Source organism: Procambarus clarkii, chromosome 3 (assembly GCF_040958095.1).
Source record: "Procambarus clarkii isolate CNS0578487 chromosome 3, FALCON_Pclarkii_2.0, whole genome shotgun sequence".
Lineage (NCBI taxonomy): Eukaryota > Metazoa > Arthropoda > Malacostraca > Decapoda > Cambaridae > Procambarus > Procambarus clarkii.
In genome coordinates this window covers 12,356,559-12,361,558 of record NC_091152.1, presented here as the reverse complement: position 1 = coordinate 12,361,558, position 5,000 = coordinate 12,356,559, and the positions used below count along the sequence as shown (strand labels likewise).

At 52.9% G+C, this 5,000-nt stretch overlaps 1 protein-coding gene across 23 annotated transcripts in view; it reads left to right on the top strand.

Moving 5' to 3' along the window:
• The window catches only part of LOC123760896 (CUGBP Elav-like family member 4), a 1,099,894-nt gene that overhangs the window by 633,385 nt on the left and 461,509 nt on the right, over positions 1-5,000 (top strand). The window lies entirely within an intron of this gene.

The following is a 5,000-nucleotide window of genomic DNA, read 5'->3' as shown; positions in this document are numbered from 1 at the left end:
GTGCTGCTGTGCACTGGACTCTCTCACGTGCTGCTGTGCACTGGACTCTTCCACGTGCTGCTGTGCACTGGACTCCCAGGTGCTGCTGTGCACTGGACTCCCACGTGCTGCTGTGCACTGGACTCCCACGTGCTGCTGTGCACTGGACTCTCACGCACTTCACACATGCTGCTGTAAACCGGGGTGGTTTGGGGGTGTACACGCGGACTCTCAGCGTGTCACGCGGACTCTCAGCGTGTCACGCGGACTCTCAGCTTGACACGCGGACTCTCAGCGTGTCACGCGGACTCTCAGCGCGTCACGCGGACTCTCAGCGCGTCACGCGGACTCTCAGCGTGTCACGCGGACTCTCACCCGCAACTTCAAGGACTGGTCGTTGAGCGCATATTAAGTGATTACAACCATCAATCAATATGATACCTAGCAGTAAAAATAGGTACCTGGGTGTTAGTCAGCTGTCACGGGCTGCTTCCTGGGGGTGGAGGCCTGGTCGAGGACCGGGCCGCGGGGACACTAAAAAGCCCCGAAATCATCTCAAAAATCTCAAGATGATCTATCTCATTTTGAAAGCCTAATTTCTCTTCCCTTTTTTAATATAACTTTGGAAAGACTTCTGTTTTTTTGTCAAAGATGGTTCGTGGTGAATATTTTTGAAAGTTTTTACTCCTTCCCTGAGAGATTTTGTGCTGTTATTGAGCGGTATATGAGAGTTGGCAGCGGAGGAATACTTGGCGTGTATGTGTGCGTGTATGTGTGCGTGTATGTGTGCGTGTATGTGTGCGTGTATGTGTGCGTGTATGCGTGCGTGTATGTGTGCGTGTATGTGTGCGTGTCTGTGTGCGTGTCTGTGTGTGTATGTGTGCGTGTATGTGTGCGTGTATGCGTGCGTGTATGTATGCGTGCATGTGTGCGTGTCTGTGTGCGTGTATGTGTGCGTGTCTGTGTGCGTGTATGTGTGCGTGTATGTGTGCGTGTATGTGTGCGTGTATGTGTGCGTGTATGTGTGTGTCTGTGTGTGTGTCTGTGTGCGTGTATGTGTGCGTGTCTGTGTGCGTGTATGTGTGCGTGTATGTGTGCGTGTATGTGTGCGTGTCTGTGTGCGTGTCTGTGTGCGTGTCTGTGTGCGTGTCTGTGTGCGTGTCTGTGTGCGTGTCTGTGTGCGTGTCTGTGTGCGTGTCTGTGTGCGTGTCTGTGTGCGTGTATGTGTGCGTGTCTGTGTGCGTGTCTGTGTGCGTGTCTGTGTGCGTGTATGTGTGCGTGTATGTGTGCGTGTCTGTGTGCGTGTCTGTGTGCGTGTCTGTGTGCGTGTCTGTGTGCGTGTCTGTGTGCGTGTCTGTGTGCGTGTCTGTGTGCGTGTCTGTGTGCGTGTCTGTGTGCGTGTCTGTGTGCGTGTCTGTGTGCGTGTCTGTGTGCGTGTATGTGTGCGTGTATGTGTGCGTGTATGTGTGCGTGTATGTGTGCGTGTATGTGTGCGTGTATGTGTGCGTGTATGTGTGCGTGTCTGTGTGCGTGTCTGTGTGCGTGTCTGTGTGCGTGTATGTGTGCGTGTATGTGTGCGTGTCTGTGTGTGTGTATGTGTGTGTGTATGTGTGCGTGTATGTGTGCGTGTATGTGTGCGTGTATGTGTGTGTCTGTGTCTGTGCGTGTCTGTGCGTGCCTGTGTGTCTGTGCGTTCCTGTGCGTGCCTGTGCGTGCCTGTGCGTGCCTGTGCGTGCCTGTGTGTGTCTGTACGTGTCTGTGTGTGTCTGTACGTGTCTGTGCGTTCCTGTGCGTGCCTGTGCGTGTGTGTGCGTGCCTGTGCGTGTGTGTGCGTGCCACTGACGTGTCTGTGCGTGTGTGTGCGTGCCTGTGCGTGTGTGCGCGTGCCTGTGCGTTCCTGTGTGTGTCTGTGCGTGCCTGTGCGTGCCTGTGCGTGTGTGTGCGTGCCTGTGCGTGTGTGTGCGTGCCACTGACGTGTAGTAGTGGTCAGCGTTCAGTTGTGACACGAATATAACCAGTATCATATTGTGTTATCTTTTCACACTGTGTTATCCTCTTGGTGGTGGTTGTTATTAAAGATTTGCTACCTGGAGCAAAGTTCCAAGTAGCACGGGCTATGGTGAGCCCGTAGATCTTCGTTCCAAGTAGCACGGGCTATGGTGAGCCCGTAGTGCCTTTATCCTGTTGGTGGTAAGGGATTGTGGTGTGGTGGTCTTGGCTCTCCCCTTGGTCGTTCAGGACTGTTAATGTTAGTATGGTCGTTCATTATGGTCGTGTTTAGTATGGTCGTTCAGTAAGGAATCCAATATATTATCCAAGTCGTCTTCTGGGAAGCCGTTAGCATCGCGGGTAATGAGTCGAAATGAAGAATTTTGTTTTTTTCTTTACGAATCACGTCCTTGGACCATTAATAGACTCCAAATAGTGAGTCCCTCACTGTCACAATTCTCGCCGGATGGTGAATGTTGCCTCAATATACCGTTTACATAATGGGGTTAATTTGCATACATCGGTAATCATGCCGGAATGATGCAACAAGTCTTGTGTTGTTATGATCTGAAGGGTCTTGAAATGTTTTGAAACTTATCACTTGAGTTGTTCCGGAGTGTGTGTGTTGCAACTGAGGTTCTGGAGTGCTTTGCAGAGGTGCTCCCTCGTGGGATGGTGGAGTGTCTTGTAGACGCGACGCCCCTTTGTGGCAGGGAGCGTCGCGTCGCAGGGGGCGTCGCGTCGCAGGGGGCGTCGCGTCGCAGGGGGCGTCGCGTCGCAGGGGGCGTCGCGTCGCAGGGAGAGGGGGCGTCGCGTCGCAGGGAGGGGGGCGTCGCAGGGAGCGTCGCAGGGAGGGGGGCGTCGCAGGGGGCGTCGCGTCGCAGGGGGCGTCGCGTCGCAGGGGGCGTCGCGTCGCAGGGAGGGGGCTTCGCGTCGCAGGAAGGGGGGCCTCGCAGGAAGGGGGGCGACGCAGGGAGCGTTGCAGGAAGGGGGGCGTCGCAGGAAGGGGGGCGTCGCAGGAAGGGGGGCGTCGCAGGAAGGGAGGCGACGCAGGGAGAGGGGCGTCACAGGGAGGGGGGCGTCGCAGGGGGCGTCGCGTCGCAGGGGGCAACATTTGCCGAGTCCTGTAAATCCGTCGACACTCCACACTGCCATCAAACCAGTTAACGCCTCCCTCTATGGCTTGGGAAGCCGCGTATATGGAACAGTTGAAGTAACATCCAGATGTTACTGGAGAATTGAAGGACTGGTGGCCATTGTTACGTACGGAGCTGCTGTTGCAATGTTAAAGCAGCGGGCTTTGGTTAGTCGCCTCGTGTAGTTGAGGAAGATCTTGCCTGTTCTGGGTTGCACAACTTAGCTTATGAGTCAATCTTGCTACTCCCAATTGCAAGCCATGAGTCACAATAACGTTATCTTGAGGTTATCTTGAGATGATTTCGGGGCTTTAGTGTCCCCGCGGCCCGGTCCTCGACCAGGCCTCCACCCCCAGGAAGCAGCCCGTGACAGCTGACTAACTCCCAGGTACCTATTTACTGCTAGGTAACAGGGGCATTCAGGGTGAAAGAAACTTTGCCCATTTGTTTCTGCCTCGTGCGGGAATCGAACCCGCGCCACAGAATTACGAGTCCTGCGCGCTATCCACCAGGCTACGAGGCCCCAACGTGGCTAAAGTATGTTGACCAGACCACACACTAGAAGGTGAAGGGACGGACCGAGACGTTTCGGTCCGTCCTGGACCATTCTCAAGTCGATAACACCACAATCGACTTGAGAATGGTCCAGGACGGACCGAAACGTCTCGGTCCGGCCCTTCACCTTCTAGTGTGTGGTCTGGTCAACATTGGTACTCCCAAGTAAGCTTAAGTTCTTGAACCCAAAGTGAAGATTATTTCCTTGAGAAATGAGATATCTGTGATGATGAGGGGGTATGGATGATGAGGGGAATGATGAGGGGGTGTGAATGATGAGGGGAATGATGAGGGATTCCGGGGAGAACCAGAACCATTTGATTCATCACGAATGTTGAGGATAACACATCACTAATTGATGATTGTCTACCAAATACCCGGGATTTGCACGCGATGATTGGTCGTGTGTGTTCTTAGGTACTTCAGATTCTGATTGGCCGGCGGGATGGTTGAGGCTCCCGCATGCTGATTGGTTGAGAGCGCGGCGTGGAGCGAGAGGAATCCAACCTGTTGATTGGTCAGGTGTTTGTTGTGGTGGGCGGGGCTCCATTGTGATGATTGGCCAGTTGTTTACTGTGATGAAAGGGACTCCTGCGCTCTGATTGGTCGAATATGATTCGACCAATCAGAGAGAGTTGCCTGAACTATCTGGACGATCATTGGCCAAATGAATGTCATTTGAGAGGAAAAATTTAAGAAGATGTTCAATACTGATTATTGAATGTGAATCTGAATGTTTAATGAGGTTAGGTTGTCTCTGGCGACGTTAATGGTGAGTTTTGATGGTGATGGCGGTCACTATTGTTTTCATCGTCGTCGCTCTTACCTTCTTTACTTCCCCCCCTTATCATTCACAGCCACTCACTATCACCGCTCATTATCATCAGTCTCTCACTATCACCGCTCATTATCATCAGTCTCTCACTATCACCGCTCATCATCATCAGTCTCTCACTATCACCGCTCATCATCACAGTCTCTCACTATCACCGCTCATTATCATCAGTCTCTCACTATCACCGCTCATCATCATCAGTCTCTCACTATCACCGCTCATCATCACAGTCTCTCACTATCACCGCTCATTATCATCAGTCTCTCACTATCACCCCTCATCACAGCCAATCACCATCACCCCTCATCATCACAGCCAATCACCATCACACCCTCATCATCACAGCCACTCACCATCACCCCTCATCATCACAGTCTCTCACCATCACCCCTCATCATCACAGCCTCTCACTATCACCCCTCATCATCACAGCCAATCACCATCACCCCTCATCATCACAGCCACTCACCATCACCATCACAGCCACTCACCATCACCCCTCATCA